The 21,539-nt window shown below is 31.9% G+C and overlaps 1 pseudogene; it reads right to left on the reverse strand.

Moving 5' to 3' along the window:
* Window positions 1-550: 550 nt before the first annotated feature.
* Window positions 551-21,117, reverse strand: LOC128173785 (neurogenic locus notch homolog protein 1-like; annotated as a pseudogene).
* Window positions 21,118-21,539: the final 422 nt, after the last annotated feature.

A 21,539-nucleotide genomic window follows, 5' to 3' on the forward strand; every position in this document is an offset into this window, starting at 1 on the left:
TTATTAGAGCGAATACATGCTTTTCAACGGGACCTTATTTGTTGTTTAGTTTTTTCCCTGAACCATCTGAATTTGGCGATAAACAACGCCACATGACGTTAACGAGTTATGTCCGATCTGCTTATTTTATTCATATGCATATCCTGTATTGTACCGAGATTCCAAGTCCATCCATTCTGTTCATACATTGAAAGGACTTGGTCGCAAACCAGAACTAATTAATTTTACTGCTACAGGATCTACACAATTATCGATAATGTGTCAATTATTGCAATAAAACACGATCTAATCTCTAAACATTTTTCTTCACTCTCAATTTTAAATGATCAAAATTATGTTAGATTTTCAATCATTTTTTTTTGCATAATAAGGGACCGCTGGTGTATGTAAAATATTATCATAAACTACATCGTTTTATTAATTAAATAAAATGATTTATAATACAATGCTATGGAGGAGCCGATTTTTTTTAAAGATATTAATCAAAAACACAACAACACATACTGCAAAGGTTATTAATTTAAAATAGGTTACAATATAGTTTGGATTATTTTTCTATGATATCACTTACATAGTCGCATATTATTGCTACAACTACTTTTGAAATCTGAAAATGATGTACAGATAAGGATTTTTAAAGCAATAAAAGCTTAATTTCTAGATTTTTATTTTTGCTCTTAAATCTGGCTTTAGGATATTTTGTTTTTTTATTAATCCGATTTGAATGAATCATTTAATCATATAATAAGAAAGAAATACATTGTTAACCAATTGTTTCACAAGACGACATTAATGTACATGTAGTTTTGCTTACATGAGGGCCTCTTAATAGCTTTTCAACAGAAATATGATAAAAAAAAAGTTATCAAATCATTTTTGTCGTTTTAGTTAATATAATGTCACAATTGACATTTCCGACCTAGAAATTACAGTTTATATTGCTTTTAAAAAGAGTCTATATTATTGGCCTGTATCAGATGTTCCACTGCTATACTACAACGCATGTAAACCTCACTTCTAGATACTTAGCCGTGCCAGGACAAGGATTTCCACCGAGGGCATTGCTATTAACTGCTATACTGCATCTTGCGTTTCCATCACATTTACCCCTGACAACCGCATCTGACTGTGTGGATATGCACGGTGGCTTTGTTTTCCGTTCTGAATCAGGACAAATAGCGCTGCCTTCTGTTCTGCCCCAGAGGGCTTTCTCGATTTTAATTACACCAGCTGGGCAACGCAGTTCCATCCTTCCTAGCCGACACACGATGACAGTTTCAATTACTAAAAAAAGGAAAAGGACTCAACCATAGACTTAAACACATTTTGTTTTCTATTTATACTCCTATTTTTGGTAAATAAATGGCTATTGTTTTTTAATGCTTACCATAAAACAATAATGACCTTATCTGGACTAGTTCATAAAAAAGTAGCTTGATTACAAAAGGTTTACTCTAAATATCTACGAAATAAATGTTTTACTCGTCTTCAAATTTAACACTTTAGAGAAACAAATCTATTTGTTGAGAATAACATTCCAATAGTGTACATCATTCCGTTCTATTATGGCAACCTTTTACAATTTTATTTCTCTAAATCCTTACGATAATTTATTTTTATGTGTAGTAGAACTCGACAGGAATATATTCTGATTTTGAACTTAGATATCTTTAAGAGAAAACAATTTAATAAAGTTACTTCATATTGTTATTTATTCCGTTTTGTAACTTCACAAGCCAATTCCAATTTTAAAACTTTTCATTTTCTCTAAAAAAAAATAATTGCAATGTGGCCTAATAGTTTTGTTTAGCTAGTGTCAAGTTTTAGATTCTAAATGAAGCTGATTTATAATTTATACATCAGGAAAATAAATATAGAAATGTTGGAATATGACACTAATTTAAAAAAAAGTAATTTGTTTGTGTGACAGAACTATGGATTATGGCGACATCTGAAATGTTATAATTGGTTAAATCATGATGTGATTTTTTTTACTTTTCCGATATTAGCTAGACATATATTATGTCCTATTACTTCCTATTCATAGGATGTTCGACCACTTAATATTAAACAGGGTGCCGAGAGACATATGTTTTATCATCTTAGTTCACTGGTTTCATTTCAATTTCTCCATTGCTTTGGTTTAGTATTAATCGTCGATTCTTACAGTGGTTGGTCGGACATTTTGATACTGAAATCAAATTTCCACCTAATATATATATGTGAAATGAATTGATGAATATGAATATGTATTTGAAAAAAAAAGATCGGCCCTTTTTTATGATCTAAACACCTACATGTAATAAAAACCTAATAATAACTACCCCCTTAAATTTCTTTTCCGAAAAAAATAAAATAAAAATTGAAATCCTAATTGAAATCAACTTATGTTCTCTATAAAAAAAAAAAAAAAACACAAACAAATCATAAGGTTATAAAATATAATATAAATAGTGTATCCTTTCAGGGCCACCAATTTTGTTTGATTATATATTAATATAACGGACAATAAACGCACCAGTCCAATATCAGTGTATACAAGTACATGTAATTATGCATTATACGTGTATAAACTCCCTCCAGACCAATTGAAAAATGTTGATTTAATGTGAAACAAAGTGTCATGAATTGATATCAAAGGAAAATACTATTTACTGCAGTCTTACAGAGTTCTCCTTCTAACTGAGATCAATATAGTGTTTATTTAGCAACGAAAATCAATTCCTTTTAAACAACGACTTACCGACATCGCACAACGTCCCTGTCCATCCAACATTACACGAACAAGTGAAAGATCCGTCATTGTTATTGCAACTACCTCCGTTTTTACATGGATTAGTATCACATTCGATGATATCTTAAAGGTAAAACAATTTAAAAGAAAAAGGTTAGAGAAAAAAAAAATGTTATAAAACTGATATATTTTTGTAAAAGATATTGATATTGTCATACAGAAAACATTGTTACTGCTTTCCGTCAAAAGAATACATTCAAAAGGAAAAAAAAAAGTTTTTGGATTGCTTAGAATTAATATACGAAATCGACATGCTTGCAGTTTAAAAGAAAGTTATACTTGGTAAAAAAAAAAAAAGCAACAACAATCCGTTTCGATTTATTTCTGAAGAACCTTTTTGGGGGGAAGGGGGTAGAAATGATAACAAAACCTGCCTTATATTAAACACTTCAAAAATATAACTTTGAACAATAAATCTTTTATATATGCACACCTTCCTTTAAAAGACATTCATGCATACAATTGAATATATAGAAAAATAGTTTGACACACTTTAACTTTATCGATCGTTCATAAACATAATAAAAAAAGTTTACATTAAGGAGTCTCGGGGAAAATGTTTCAAACTTACGGTTTCCTTTAAAAAAAATTCCAGAGAAAACTCAATTTATGAGTAAACTATGTGCCAAATAAAACAAGTTAATTGACCGGATAGTTTATCTGTTTACCGCGCTTAGATTCAAGTCGTACGTCCGTATAATCCCCGATTTTTTTATATAGGATTATATAGGAAAAAGGGGGTTTTTCATATTCAATTTCATGTGTAAAAAATAACAAACATGCAATTTTCTTTTGATTTTTTTAGTGATGGAGGGTTCAGGTATACGTAAACTTTTTTGCCAAATTAAAAAGGAAATTGACCGGATAGTGTTTATGCAATCCGCCCTCATAATTTGGACCTATAAACGTGTATTGTCAGCCATTTTACAGACAGAATTGTATAGAATTTAAGGATGTTTAGTAATCAAATTTTAATTATTTGTAATAGACAAAAAAATAATTTTCCACTTACACAGAACATGAAAAGATCGCGCAAATGTTTTTATTTTGCAAATTATATTTTCAATTTTCATTATTGACGCTGCAATAAAAAATGGACGACTTTTATTTTTGTTAATTGTTACGTCAGAGTCTCAACTGACGTCATCGTTAGACGTTGACTCCGACATGGATAACGTCGATTTTGAAGAAGCTGCGAAATTATTAAAATACTTCGATACATTACTTTTTAGGATTCATTTCACTACAAATAGTTCTTATGATAAGTAATTTTATTTAATCAAAACGTAACATAATAACCTATTTATTTGATCATTTCACTCTGCATTTTCGTCAAACGACAGTAACGCGCAACATTCTGCGCAAAAGTCGCAACATTTTAAACCCGCGACCGACCTTAAAAAAAGAGGCATTTTCAGTTCAAGCTCATTTTCATGTACCTTGATCACAGAGAGAACCTGTCCATCCCGGATTACATGTACAGGTAAATGATCCACGTGTGTTGGTACATGTAGCTCCGTTCTTGCATGGATTTGGCTTGCATTCGTCAACATCTTTAAATAAAGACAGTACATGTACCATGAACAACTTGTATATTTGTGAGATAATTATTCTGTTTAAAATAACACGTTTTGTTATCAATCGTATTTTATTCATTTATGAATTTTAGATGATTTTCTCTGCTTGCCGAGTTTGTTATGTTAGATGACTTATTGTTGTGTAATATAAAAATTGCATATACCAAGAAAAAACTTGTAATTTTTTTAACTTTATCATCCATTAGTACATGTGATAAGCTTAACTTACCCTGTTCACAGTAAGTGCCTGTTAATCCTGCTGGACATGTGCACTTGTACGAACCATCCGTGTTCGTGCAGGAACCTAACCCTCAAGGTGAATTGACGCATTCGTCTATATCTGCCAAAACAAAGGTTAATAACATGTTTATTATGCTCGGCAAACTCGGAAAAACACCTCGAATTTATTAACATCACTGGATGTTAGAATTTTATACAAAATGGAGTCGCTTCCCACTTAAACAAGTATCGGCTAGACAGCCTTGTATGTCGCTTCTGTGGTATATTTTAGGGTATATTATTGACTTAATGAAGTCTAACTCACATTTCAACAGATCGTAAAATGTATTGCACGGGACTGTATGTAATAACATTTCAAAAAAAAAAAAAATAATAATAAAATAAAAAATAGTGACTCTAAAACACTTGGTTTTTGAAACTAAAAATATCTGTAAATTAATGTCTAAAATTGTATATCAAATATATATTAATTTACATCACACAATGAGGACCTGGTCCGATTTTGTTTTCTATATTGGCTATCTGTCGTACTTCCGAATTTATTGTTGTAGAATTCTTAAATATAAACACCTGTACGTCAGAACTAAAATAAACATGCATAATGTTTTTATTATATATTTAAACAAATATATATGTAGATCGGGAAAAACGACAGATAGATTTAGTTTGAGATATTTGATGTTTTTCTGGAGATTTTTTTTTTTTACGATTTTAATATTTTAGTTGCAATTTGGTTTCTGAAAATTCGCATTGCTTCTATACTGACTTAGCGCATTTGAAAAAAAAAATATAATCTATGTATATATGGGTTTATTATTCCTAATAATTCCTAATTTTTTACTTTTGATTTGTTAGCATATCTACTAATTACAAGTACTTGTAAAAAGTAAACGAACTGTCTTTTTTATGATACTTTTTTTTAAAGCAAAATTTTGACGAATGCATTTGTTAATTCATCTACACAACGTTTACTGTTGAAAAGTTTCCGTGTCATTGGGTAATGTTCAGAAATTTTCGAAACAATTCAGTTCCACGCTAAATATATCAGTATTTCTCTACTGGCTTGCGACAAGTTCTCTCCAAGTTCCTTTTCTCGCGAGTGCATTGTTACGCAATTTTTCATTTATAATTTCATATATTTACATTTTCAAATATCGTTCCTTATATGAAACTATAGAATAGCGAAAACGTTCAATTCTGTGTGACCCTTTTCATGACGTCACATTCATCAAAGCATGCGCTTATCGCTTGTCGCTTGAAATATTATAAACATAAACACAAAAGCTCTGTAATTTTAACAGTTCTGAATGATTTGTCTTTTTCAAACGTAAATATAAGTAATGAACAGCAGTGTTAAAAAATTCAACGGGATATGACGTCCATTGGTGCGTGATCAACTTTACTGAGAAGCCCTTCGGGCTTCACAAGACTTGATCTCGTGACCAACCAACTTCATATCCCGGAGAACTTTTTTAATTTGCTGTTTTTTTTAAATGTTGTTAAAATGACGTAACTATGCACCTACGAGAAATGGTACTCGGCGAGACCTGGTCGCACACCAGTAGTGTTATTTGAGTCGATCAGACGAATTCAATGTTCGGTAACTCAAAACTATTCAACATCAACAAACTCTTCCTATCCGACAAGTAATGCTTTTATTTGTATAATGGAATACCCTTTTACTGCCTTTTCGCAACATAGCTATTTGTCCACTTCGATCTAAAATATATATGTTGCTATCTTGAAAGAAAACCAAATTATTATCATCCTCAGCGCCAGAAAATAGGTATACACTATTTGTTATACATGTATAAATTGCTTATATAATATTTATGTATATGACTAACCTTCATCACAATCGTCACCTTTCCAGCCGGCAGGACACTTACAAATATAACCTCCACGTGTGTATCCACATGGTGCGCCGTTTTCACAAGGGTTGCTTTTTTCACAAATGTGTCCTAAAATTTGAGGAGAATATTTTACAACTAGAGACGAGCTCGTTGCAAGCAACGATTAGGTCTTCCGTCGTAGCTGCGTCATACTTGTGACGTAATACAAAAATTGATACCTGACCATGGTGCAATATTAGATGTGTAAACACTGTGTAAAAGAAACAAAGTACATGTATATAAGCAAATACAGATCTTTCAAAGTTGTCTGAAGTTTGATTCGCCGCATGTTGTTTTTTTGCATGTGCATTTTATTTTGAGAAACTTATCTAATCATCATAATTGACTCAATATACACAGAATATGGACGACGATTATAATCACACAGTGGGTATGCCCGGTATGAACGTAAAAAGACCAAACATTTTACTCGCATTTTTAATCGAAAGCAAGGGCCAATGAATCTTTTAGAATGTATGCGGAGATCCTCGAAATTTTACAGGGGGTTCTGAAGAATAATTTTGTTTTTTGAGGGGGGGGGGGGGGCACGCGCGGATAAGAAAAATTTTCCTGGGGTGGGGGTTGAGTGTCTGACGGTTATTTGAGTTTGCCTGGGGATGTCCGAGGCATATTTTTGTAATTTTATATTGTACATGTAATGGAAAGAAATTTTGCGGGGGTTAGGGTTGGATCTGGAACCCTCACCCTACTCTTCTAGATTCGCGCATGGGGAAGACCGATGCCGGTAATTTAACGGTAATTTTAACCCTTTTTATTTAATTAATCATTTTCAAAATTATCGGAATTCCAATATTACCTTTAAACGCAGTTAAAACTTAAAATACGAACCATTTAGTCTCGGTGAGTATTCGGCCAACATGCGTCCGCGTACGAAAGAAATGGCAACATTCAAGAAATTTGGATGGACGATCTGGGTCCTAGGTCGTCCATCCGATTCTTTTTCAGACTAAGAGCTACAGAACTGCACTTAGAGAATGTCAAACTGATTATGTCAATTTATTTTGTCTCAAAGAATCAGTTTTTTTTAAACAATAAAGATTTACCTTAAAAACAAAAGGAATCGGGCACAATTTTCAATGTTAGCATTTTACAATTTAAAGGTCTAATAAAATTTTGAATGAAGTTTCAAGATACTACTCTTCGTTGTTTTATACGAAATATTGCATGGAAAAAAGATTTACATCGCATATATATTGTAGAACTAATTATTTCTCTTTTTTATTTACATCAAAATAAATCCAAGAAAAAATCTAAATATTTTTTTTCCTTTATATGTGTTAATGAAAACGTTGGTCAGCAAGGGCCGGTTCTATGTCGTGCAAGCACCTACTTAATAGATTGTTACACGGATCTACCACGATGACAAATATCGAAAAGGCAATATTGTGGGTGAAGATGAAAGTGTAGTTTGTTTTTTAGGTTTATTTTTGATAATTATATTTATCTGGATCAATTTCCGTTATGAAGTCAAGCATATATTTTCATATTATTATTGACTTAAAACATGTTGGAAAAAAGAAATATTGTATCAAGCAGTTAGTTATTATGCGCAGATCATGCATTCCTCTATGGTTTTCACAATTGCATGTATCAGTTACTACACGTTTTTGCTTACGGAGAAATAAATTTCCAAAGAGATGATATAGTTATCAGTTAAGTTCCAGATTGTCTTCTGCACATGCAAGCACGTGTGTAATCCTGATTTAAAAATAGGTATAATGGCCGGGGGGGGGGGGGGTCATCGCAACAAAATTGTGTATTAGCGTACTAGAGTGTACATTGTTAATTAATGATTGATGTTGAATTGTTATTAACAAACAAAATCATAAATTTATAATAACATACACTAAAATGCCAGGGAGTTCTGCTGGACGCGATTTCATTTGTCTTCAATTAATAGGGTGTAAGGATGCCCGCCTACTTAATACATATATGCTCACGCGTCAACCGATTAAAAATGACTGTATTTTGGATTTATAAATCGTTCTAAAACATTCGATCTGATATTTCGTTGTTAACAATTCAAAACTTTGAACGATTAAATTTGTTTTTATACCTACCCCGACCCTCACGGAAAAATCCATTCAGATCAATGGAAATTTCATTTACAAGACTCCGCGCCAGAATCAGAATGTCTCATTCATTAATTTTTTCGTAGTTAAAGTGGACGAGTCCAAAATAGGAATAGAATAGGAATACCATGTGAACATATGCCGTGAATGCAGTTTACTTTGCGTCTATTTTTTTTATTTTGAGAGTCCTTTTTATCATGTTTATCATGGCTTGAAAATGACGGAAGGCCCTTGAATGTTGTTATCTTTATGCAGGCACGTAGCATCCTTTTTGAAAGTGGGGGGGGGGGGGGGGGGGGGGGCAGACTCATCCAAAAAATCTTGACAAGCAAAAAAAAAAAGAAAAAAAAAAAGACTTTCCCAAAATCTTCAAAATCCTAATCCGGAAAAATTAGTTGCTGTGAGAAAAAGTGTGTGTGGGGGGGGGGGGGGGGGGGGGGGCACCCACAAGCTTGAATTAATAATTGCCTGACGATGCATCTTTATTGTGTCAACATTTATATTCATAATTGATGAAAACGTTATATGGGATGTAATAAGCAACAATGAGCAAGATTGTTCAATTAAAAGGGCTTTTCACATTGCACGTGTGTAATCCTGATTTAAAAATAGATTGCCATATTTGAAAGGTCAAAAAAAAAGAGGGAGGTGTCATTGCAACAAGATGATACACATTGTCTAAGTAGTACAATGTAAGTAATAGTTGGTGTTGGATTATCATCATTAACAAAGAATCATCAGTTTGGATTAATTAAAACAAATATAAATTCATATAATTGGAATATTTACTGGAGGGGCTACGTACAAGTAATTCGCCGAAGTGGGGTACGTGTGACCCGATTTTCGATCAATTAGGCGATTTCATTCATCTGGAAAAGGGTTTCACTCGCGTGTACAAATGTAAATGTACATCAAACAATTGCTAGTCAATTAAGTGTGTATGTTAATTCGATAGATTTCTTCTAAAACATTCAATCCAAAGTATAATATATGTAGTTATTAGTTGACATCCTCCCAATGGATCTATGCCGATGGATCTATCTGAGATCTCAGCTGTTGCGTGAATGGTAAAGAAAGACTTCGCGCCATAATACGTCTCATTCATAATTTTGGCTCGCCGATTAGTGGGCGAGTCCAAGTAAGGCAAGAGCACATGATGTGTAGATGGTCTTACCCACTCTATTTTCTTAACTGGTCATATAATAAATAGAGATATCATGGATCTTTCACTTTTGTCGGAGCATGTAATAAATGGAACCAAAAAATAAAGTAATTCTAATTGAATTAAATTGAAGTTAAAATGTAAATACCCCCTCCCACCTACGGATTAGGATTTTCAAAATTCCTTGTCACGATTTTTTTTGGATAAAGCTGCCCACCTACCCCCTACCCCCCCCTCCCCCCCCCCCCCCTCCACACACACACACTTTCAAATAACGATGCTACATGTACGTGTTTGAATATCCTTTCCTATATGGTTAGAAATAACAAAATGTCTTTGATTTTGCATCTAATATATAACAAATTCAATTTTCAATTTGGCTGTTTGAGATTATTCGATACATGTACATTCCTAAAATGATTTAAAATAATGAAATGATTTAATTTCCAGTGATATATAGGTACATGCACTCGATCGAAGAAAAAGATTGAAATTGCTTCTAAACTCTGCACGTTCATTTTAATAATTTATGATCCGCAGCGATAATTAAATTTAATTTCTTATAAGATAGGCTAATTGATACATGCATGCTTCCATTGAATAAATTTGGGTAGTCAGGCAAGCTTTTAGGAAAGCTATTGCTTGTATAATATTAAGGTCAGACGCGACCTTCATGTATCTTCCATTTTTTCCTATCTCCACAATGTGAATTAAGATTTCCATTTTGTTATTACATAATTAAATTTTTAGGTAATATGATTTTTTTGGTTTGGATATAATGTGTTTAAATTAAAATATATAGTATGACTTAACTTATAAGCATTCAAATGCATTTTGCGTGCTATTTTAAGGAAAGTTCGAAATATTCTAGCTCCAAAACGAGCCTGGTAATGTACTCTAAATTTTTTGGAATTAACAGGTTTAAATGTTAATAAATAAGGAATGAAATATCAAGGAAAATTATATAAAATTGAGGAACGTCTCGTCTGTCCTTAATTAAAATAATATAAATAGACATCATAAATCCCATATCAAACGACATATAACAACTTGAATCTGCACGTCTTTTAATGAATTTATGAACAGCGGGAAATTCTAAGGTAATGTTAGCTGCAAGTCTGTACAGCCCTTGTATGAAAAATTTCGGATGGTACTCAATTTTTCCAGACGGAGAGCTACATATATGCAGCTAAGGTAACTAATAATGCTTCCGATGAAATACTTTGTTTAGTTATGCAAGGTTTTAAGAGAGCAATACTTATTTGTTTAAAAAATAACACCCTAATACTTCGCATTTTATTCGCTGTTTGTAGAACAAGCAGAACCAGTATCAGTTCGATCCATACCGTATGTACATTGTTCGAATTTAATAGCCCTTGCATTGCATTGCTTTGCATGTACAAAATATCTTTTAAAAATTCAACACTGAAAGTGTTTATCTATATGGCTATTAATCTATATGTACATGTACACATAGCGTTCACATGTGATTCAAAATACCACAAACGGAAAAATTCACTTATTGAGTCTACATTTTATAGAACTTGCAAAAAATACATTGCGGGTCTGAATGTTTGTTAATGTGTCAATCTATCAATATACAGTTTGTTAATTTTTTTTCGATTGCTAAGGCTACATCGTTTTTGATGAACATTGAACAACATTTTTTCCATGCCATTATTTCCACGGAAGATAGCGAGTACAATTATAAAGCACAATTTATTTAATTATCTCTTTAATATTGTGTACTAGTATGTAATAAATAATTTATAAATTGCTGCCGAAGGTTGTTTGGTATTTTCGTTTGTAGATGCATTGCAAGTAAAAAACGTGAAACGCGGGGCAAGTCATAATTAATATCCCTAATAACCGTTACTTAAAAATAGCGGCTTTGGATTCAAATATTATCGTATACGAATATTAAGTTCACTTTTTAAAATCATCTCCACGATGATAATATTATATCCATCGGAAATCAGTATTTTGTTTTGCTTTAAAAGAAATGTTCTATCGGGAGCAATCCCGCGTTCGTTTAAATTGCCAGCGTACATTTGTCCTGTCAGTAATACACATTGTGCTTTATATGACGGCCGTGTATACGTACTGTAGAAAAGTTGAGTTTAATTACCATGCATTCGAACCATTTTATTAACACATCTCCCAGTACTGAAACAATTCAAAATGTCTCTGTTACAGTAACACAGTGGGGCGTTAAACATGTGTACGTCCAGCTCTACAAGCATATGCACTGTCGTCAAGGCGACGGCCTGAATACAGCTAGCGACTCTTCTATCGATCAGTTACCTGAGTCTCGTAATGCATCTAAATATAGAAAGGGGCACAGTTATGAAACAAACAACAAAAATAAGGTCAAAGACGTTCATCTTTATGAAATGAATATGTACATATGAATAAAACATTTGGGAATTTTATGTAGAATTATTTTTGCGCGCTGCATGTATCAGTTAGTGCATTACAAAAAGCCCTTTCATAACCTCCTAAACGTGCGCACCCCCACAAAAATGGACCGAACTGACAACAATTGTTTCTGCAAATACTGGCTATAAATTACGAAAACATTAAATTGAATACCACGGAAGGATTCAAAATTAATTTCTTTACAACTTTGCTTCAATAATGCATTAGAAATTTTTATTCCTTTACAAGTTATTGACAAGAAACTTTTGACGCATCTAACTCCCTAATTTTAAGGGCTAGCCCCTTTTTCTGTATACCGAATGAAAGGTCTTGGTAAGACCAAGATCTTTTAAATTACATGTTATAACAAATTTTTATCAGGTAGAAAACTAACACGGAAAATACGCGAATTTTTTTGAATTTTTTTCGTACCTTTGTTTCAACATCTATACCACTCCTTTTATTTGCATTTAAATAATAAATAAAATATATCTCGCACAAATTCAATGTATTAGCTTCCAAACCAGCCCATCTTTGAGACTCTGCCAGTCATCGTTATAGCTAATCCCCCCTGGACAAAAGAAGTCGTTAACTTTTACTAAAAGGGGAATAACTCAAAACCGGATGGGGATTTTCCTCAACTAAAATATGCAACGACAACATCACGCGGCATGTTATCAGTCCTGAAAATTTCAAAACAATCGGTGAACAAACGAGCGAGATATTAAGGATCAAAGTTGGCGTCTAGAAGAAAAAAAAAAATAATAAGAAATTTGAAAATTTTTCAGAATAATAGTAAGGTCTTCCGTTGGAAACGGAAGACCTTAATTAAAGAGATCAAGGCAACGATTTTTTATGAAGCTATCTTTATTTTGATATTTCTAATTCTGACCACCCTATACTGCCAAAAGTTCTTTACACTGTCAATTGAGAAGAATTTTTCTTTTAATGAAAAATGTTTTATTTAGATATTTTCAATGGTGACCATTGTTTGGTGCCGCAAATCTTTACCTCTGACAGTTGACCTGATGTCCAAATGACAATTAGCAAAACCACGTCGCTGTAAAATCTGTTAACCCGTAATAATATCCAAATATACATCAAAAAATGGTACCTTATTTCTTATATTTTCATTTATTACAAATTATGACAATAACAATGTTCCATACTTCTCTACTGTGATGACCTAGAAAGCCGCTTCAATAAAGATGACATAACCAAAAAATAGTTACAAGCAATTGATTATAATGATAAAGAAACATGGCAGTACATTTGATAAGACAACACTTTTTTATTGTAATAAAGGGGAAAAGAAAAGAAACTTCACTTGAACAATTGAAAAAAAACCCAATTGACGCTTGGCGGAATAATACCACTTCTGTTGAAGTCGCAGAGCTGTTAGAAATTTGAAAACAAAGCGATTGAAAAGTTGAGTTAGAGTCTACTTTGTCATTTTCAGGGGAAACTCTATCGCAGATTTAGATTCAAGAGCAAAATGATATCCTTCGACATTATAAAGGAAAGCAATTCCGTGATCCGTGAATGAACTAAACACGAAAACTCCGTAATGATGCATTTGCAATTTTGATCGAGGCTTGCAATAAAGTCAGAAATGAATTTTAACTGAATGAACTCCTTTGACAAATTGCGATTTTAATTTTCAAGAACGGCTCGTTACGATGTCGATCCATAAACATTATTCTGTTTACAGGCCTAACGCGTTATCTAACATGACTCATTTATCCCCCTTATTTGTTAAGAAAATGAATGATAAAAACTTCGTATAACAAAATACAGATACGTTACTTTTTATGCCTAAATTATGTTTTCATTGTGTTATATAAGGGAAACATTTGCAAGTGTAAATATTCTCATATAAACTTTAGTTTTACGTACCAGAAGACTCAAAGTACGAATATGATTTGTTAGTATGGTCATGTTTAATGAGAACATTTCATTTTTTAAAATGAGAATTTAGTAACACAAACATGTAGAATGAACATGCATTAAATAGCATGGACAGTTTTTTTTATTTCGATAGTTACACCGCATTGTCACTATCATCATGTAAATCAGTCCTTTCGTCTCAGGTTTTGTTTAAAACACTATCTTTTCTATAACGACAGATTATTATCGGCTTTAAAGTTTGTTAGCAACGAAGCATTGTCTTGAAAAACTGTTAAAAAGCTGAACGATTGTTTAGCTTTACTTTGTTCCCCTTTTTTTCGGGGGGGGGGGGGGGTTGCTCTGCGCTAATGGTCTCGATTTGAGCGCATTTTATCAATGGTAAATCGTCAAGCAGAAACGGGAATGTAATTTTGAAACTTGTGGTAAATCTAATGCTCCTTTCACACGTATTGATATTGTGTGGTCTATATTATGACGACTTTAAGAAAGTAGCACTCACATTTCTAACATTACTATACACAAAAGCATTGAATTACCCATTAAAACGGCGACAGAAAAAATGTGTATAGTACCAAGTAGCGATTTTATGATCATTCACGAATTATTTAAAAAAAACCAGTGGGCGGTAACGACAGTTTTAAGGTGTTTAAACAGTAAATAGCACCTTTTACTCCAGTACACTTCCTTTTAATCAAGCTATTAGGAAATCAGTTATTCAAAATTAAAGCTCATAGCGATGTTTGAAAATGTAAAATTATGAACGTTCGTAGTTCTTAGTGTAAAGTTTTAATTTTACTTTTGTCTGATCTAATTTGTTAATTCAATTAACCTAATACAAAATTTGTAACCAATTACCATCGTTCCAACCGATTATTCGGTTAACCGTTTAGCAATTTCCATCGTTTATATATATATATATATATATATATATATATATATATATATATATATATATATATATATATATATATATATATATATACATATATGGTAAATTTAATTATCAAAGTCATCACTTAACAGGAAGTTGACGTCCATTTGGAACTCAAATGTATCCAAATATATGGCATACCTTAACAATGAATGTGTTAAAATTTCAACCACCTGCATTGTATATTTGCAGCGAAAAATACGACAGAAAATGTTGTTTCGCACAGACAGACATACAAGGATAAACAGTATACACATAACACATGCTTATAAATTACCTATCCCATTATTCTGCTGCTCATTATTTGGTTTGGCTTCAATTGCTGTTGATATGAACAACACAACCTAAATAAAAAACAAAACAAAAATAAACACGATATCACACCTGAGATGTTAGAAATTGTACAGACTAAAAAAAGTATATATGCTACAGTTGAACTTCGTTATCTCGAACACCGATATCTCGAATACAATGGATTTGCGAAGTGATTTGTAGGTCCCAAACACTTAAACTTTAAGTATTTTATACTTAATATCTCGAATACTAGGATATCTCGAAGTTTTTAACTAGTCCCATCTAGTTCGAGATAACGAGGTTTGACTGTGTATTTATATCATTTAAATTGTACCCCAAATGATGAAATACCGTCAATCAGGATAATGAATGTTTACAGAAATGTTTGGAATGATAACCGATTGCCAGAACGGTGTCAACCAATAGCCTTTACGTTACTGTTGATAATCAGTTCACACATCACGTTGAAAGGTGCTTCATGTTATGTTTCCAAATGTATTTTCCTCACTTCTCTTTTAAAAAGTATCGTGTGTATTTATTTTCATCGAACGATACTTTAATATACATAATGGACTCAGTTTGCATATATCTGTGTAGTTCTTTAAGGCTTCGAGTTTTTTTTCTTAGGTGTATTTCAGTCAAATTATATCAAATATATATTGAAAAATATATTGTTAACCCTGCCATGTATATATTCTAACCGTCTGATACTAGGGCTTTTTTTCAATGAAGCTTATCCAAATGTTTGAAATATAAAACAGAATTGAAATTTCAGACTAAACGTAAACATATAACACAACATTCTCAAATGTTATAAACCATTAAACAAGAAAATAAACCTAAATATCCTGGAAGCATTTAAGGGTGTTAGATCATGAGATCAAAACTTTTAATTTGTTTAAGTATTTTCTTAAAAGTCTACACACATAGCTTAACCAAACTTCAAAACAAAATTTGGGGTCTATATGCTTCATTTGGCAGTACAGTGTATTTAATATGACCTTTCTGCATCGAAAGTGTAGATTGCACTTACGTTGTACATCGCTTGTCCCTCTATATTTTATTATCGGAAAGTACCAGGGCACCAAATACAGATTTAAACTATTTAAAATAAATAAAATTAAAATTATCATATAAAAGAAAATTGTTAGAATATCTTCATCTAATAGATATTTTGACCTTTTTGCACTGACAACACGCTATTTTTATCCATTACCAATTCAACATGTAATGAAATTATGTAAAAGTATCAAACTTTTTCTCAAATTATGATACACTTGTCAGAAAAATCTGAACATTTCAGAAAATAAAACAAAGCGTGTGGGTCTATTATGTAAAATTTTAGATATGGCATGACAAAAGCTGATTTTAGGGAAAAAAAATGAAAATAACCTAATGCAAAAAATATCTGGAAATTTCGTTTTCACTGAAAATAAGGAAGCTTAAGTGACAGCATTATTAAACAACTGAGTTATGAAATATGTTAAATGTTCTTCTTAAAGGGACTTGGACACGATTTGACTTAAAATTTTCAAATTTTATTTTTCCATTTTCAACGTTTATAATGATAAATATAAAAGTTTATAATCCTATGTCAAAAATTTTAAGTCAAATATCAAGTCATAAGCAAGATACAGAGTTCGTAAACAAAGCTCGAATATTGTCATTTTTACATAAGTGTTGTTTTTGTGTAACTTTCAATCAAATGTATCTTTCCTTTGTTGATAATAGTATTTATGAAGATATTGAACAAGTTTAAAATGTTTTTACATGTCATTTTGTTCAAAGAAATGGTAATTCTCTACATTACACTTTTGTAAACAACTATAAGACTCGAACTTTGTTTACATAACAATCAATTCTTACCCCTGTATCTCGCTAGTAACTTAACTTTTACATTCAATATTTTGGTCAATCATTTAAAATGCACCAGTTAACCATTTTATACATAAAAAAGGAAAATAAAATTTTTGATCTCAAATCGTGTCCAAGTCCCTTTAAAAACATTCCGTCACAAAATATAGTCACACATTAATCTCCGTAAAAATTCAATTTTCCCGTCTTTTTTTGTTTAAGATAGGTTAATTGGCATTTTAAAATTTGAATTGATGGGTAGAATCAATATATGATGCATAATTTCTGATGGCCCACAATGACTATCCGAAAACAGAGGAACGAACCTCTTTAAGAGGTATATTTTTGTGACGTTTTAAAACTAAATCATTTTGATTTAAGACTTTGATTGATGAAAATCGTCAAATAACCAAATAATTCGGAAAAGTTGATTTTTGTAAGGCGTTTCCAGAATGTGACCTTTAGTCATAAGGTCAAATGATGGAGAACTTATTAATGATTATAAGATAAATAATACAACAACTGTGTGTCCAATTTTAGAGCATGTCAAGAGTATGAACTTGTTCTTCGACCTACAATGATGTTGACTTAGGGAACAGAAAAACATGAAAATCAAAGCATATCCTACTCTTAAGTACAGACAATGCCATGCTCTGTTAAAAGTCATGTCCCATATACTGCTTGATGGCCAAATTAAAAAAAAAAGATAACATCCTGTGTAAATGGCAATATTTAGCTTGGGAAATTTCCTTTTAAATGCTCAACGATGAATATATTATACATAATTTCTTGTGATCTATCATGCATTAGCGATGTAAACTTGATGAATGTCTTCTTGTTATTGTAGCACAAGTATTAACTTTTAAACATCAAGCATCTGTTAAAATAGTTTGCAGAAAATTATTTAAATGGTTCTGAATAATAAAAAGGATCAATTGCGTGACCATATTTTGACTAAACAAATCCCCTTGAGAAGGAGAATTCTATATAAAGATATAGGATAATACATTTTTTAGCTTAATTAAAGTTATTTTTTTTCACTTAAGATAATAAATGGCTAAAGATATCATGTCAAAACTAAGTCAAATTTGGTAGACATAATGTTGACAATGTACGAGGGTTGTCTTAAAATACCGTAGACTGAGCTCATAACTTTAAAACTATTCATCGCAAATACACTAAACTTTTTCTGTCACTTGGTAGTGCTATTGTTGATTAATATCTCAAATTACAGCTGTGTACCTTGCTTATTTTTTTTTAAACTAATTTTTAGTACCTTAATGCTGCACCCGGCGGCGCAACGTACGACGTAAAAAATTACATCCGCAACGTCTTTGTTGAATTAGCACGTGATTGAAATATAATCAAAGTATTTGTGGGTTAATAACATTTTACTAAGGTTTTCAGTGCAATTTTGAAATGTGATTGGATAAAAGAGAACATTATTAGAATGCTAAAAAGGTCTAATTGTTGTCATTAATCAGTAAACAAAATTAATGTTGGTATACAAAGAATTATCCTTTTTAGACCTTTAACCCGAAAGTAATTCAAAGGACACAGTTTAAAATATTCTCCGTTGTGCTCAATACACTTAATATGTCGATCCATTTTTGATACACATTTGAAACCATGCCTGATCTAATCGAGCGAGAATTCGTAATGTCTCCTGTTTCAATTCCTCCAAATCTGAAAATCGTTGACCCCTTAGCTTAGCCTTCAGATAAGGGAACAGAGCAAAATCCATCGATGCCAAGTCTGGACTGTATGGTGGGTGACTTATTCTGCTGAATCCGAGTAAGTCGAGTTCTAGCTTTGTCTGTTCAGCAGTATGACTCGGTGCATTATCCTGATGGTAAATTATATTTCCTTATTTGCAGCCAATATTGGTCTTTTTTTTTCTTAGTGCATGCATAAGATCCCGTCGCACAACCTTAGAGAAATAGGCGGCATTAACAGTTTGTCCAGCGGGAACGGCATGGGTGAGAATCATGCCATGTCTGTCCATAAACATGATGAACATACTCTTACCGACAGATTTTGAGACTTTTGCCTTGTTTGGTGGTGGTGTTCCCGGTGTTTTCCAAACACTTGACGCTCGCTTTCCCTCTGGGTCATAGTAATGAAGCCAGGTTTCGTCTGTCGTTATGATACGATCCAAGAAATTTTCCCGGCCTGATCGAACACGGCGAAGGAATTCCCGGGAACACAAAACTCTCCGTTGCTTTTCTTCTTCTTTCAAAAGTCGAGGAACCCAGCGTGCGCAAACCCTTTGCATCCTTAAATTATCAGATAGAATGCGATGAATGGATGATTTACCGATCCCCAAAATTTCTTCCATCTCCCGCACTGTTTGACGTCGGTCATCACGAATAGTGTCATTTATTATTTCCATTACGTTGTCGTCGATTTCCTTCGGTCGGCCTCTCTTTTCCTGCTTAGTTTCTTCATACCCATCCGTGTATCTCTTATGCCACTTAAACACCAGAGCACGAGAAACATTTCTGTGAGCTTCTGTTAGTTTTAACTTTTTGTGGGTCTCTGTTGGTGTCATTCCGAGCTCTTTACAAAAATTTATCACGTTCCGGTGCGCCGCCTCTGACGTTGACGCCGACATTTCTCTTCAACAAAATTTATCGAACCGTCGCAAAATACGTCATAAAATCTTTAAAAATTACGTCGTAATTACGAAATTTTATGGGAAGTTTAACCACGATTTTAGAATTATTCTTATATATTTTAAGTTTAAAAAGACGTTTAGTTCTTACTTTTATAAACGATCATTCTTTTCATAGGAAGAATTTAATTTTGTCATTTTGGCGTTGCGCCGCCTCTCAATATTTTTACATGAAAAGCGCTCACTTACAGTATTTAAAGTTAACCGATTTTGTTAAAATATTATATTTTTCTTTAAAATATTGTCCTTTTTAATGTGTAGAAGTTTCATTTCTCTGTGACTTTAATTTACGGAAAAATACCGCTTGTCTACGTTATTTTGGGACAACCCTCGTAGCTAACCTATTGTAAATAACAGATGATCAATTTAAAAACGCCCTCGATTGACACATATCAAGCAGGAGTACCAAATTTCAGAATGATATTTAATCTTATCGAGACAAACTATTATTTCTTTTTTCATAGTTTGTTTACAATTATGTTTTACATCAGTAAATATGTCTCTTTTTTTTTTTACCTTTTATCGACTTCAAAACATTTTTGGGGATGCTTTTAACAATATTACTTTATTTGTTTCATAAGTTATTAGATGAAAAAGGATTTAACATTTTTTTCTACTTATTTTAAATACAGCAAAAATATTCGAATAGGTATTTTTAATTTGTTGCATTTTTCTCGTGATAAATACTAATTATTCTGGACTTGGGTATTTACGCCAAAAAAAAGAACAGTACATGATAATTTTTATCTTAAGAATCGTGAAACACCACATCGGATGCAACCAGTTTAATGGTTTGATAATTTTGACATTGCAATTAAAACCCATTAATATAACAATATAGCATGTATTTAGAACTAACGTTTGTAATATTATATTTTGACGTAAGGATATGTCAATAAAAACAATATTTTAGAGACAGATTATCAAAAGATTGCCTATCTACTAAAAATAAGATGAATAAACAATAATATTTAGACAATAATATTTAGGATTAAGTAGGTTATATATATATATATATATATATATATATATATATATATATATATATATATATATATATATATATATATATTTCCCTAAAAAATGCCACGAACATGTCCACGTTCCTTAAATAAGATGTACACTGTAACAAACATACATACATATTAAACATTCAATATAGAGAGTTTCTTAGCCAAAAAAAATCATAAGAAAACAATTAACACTAATAGACATAATTATATCCATCTTAGAAAATAAAATGAAACATATATTACCGTCATCAAATGTAAGAACAACATAGTGGCTGGTAATCGGTCGAATAACGAATCGAACTAGTTTATAAATATTCCATACCATCTTTTATAAAGAAACTGTCTTTCAATCAAATCGTAATATGTCACTTGGACGGAGTTTGTTCGCCAATCAAAATCATTCAACACCAAAGATATTTTTCGTAAACGTATGAGGGTTACTTAAAAAATAATGTTACAAAATACACTTCACCTGTTTCTGACGCAAAAGTACAGACAAATTTCATCACATACAACATTGTAACGACAAAAGGTGCTGCAGTATATAATATATACATACCAAAAATGTACATTATTTTTTTTAACCTCATTTCAAATTTCCTAATTGTTTTAGTACAACAAATGTTATACTTTATTTTGTAATTACACGTATACATAAATTACAGTAAAATTCGAATATTGAAGCCTTA

This window comes from Crassostrea angulata, chromosome 2, assembly GCF_025612915.1.
Source record: "Crassostrea angulata isolate pt1a10 chromosome 2, ASM2561291v2, whole genome shotgun sequence".
In the NCBI taxonomy this organism is placed as follows: domain Eukaryota; kingdom Metazoa; phylum Mollusca; class Bivalvia; order Ostreida; family Ostreidae; genus Magallana; species Magallana angulata.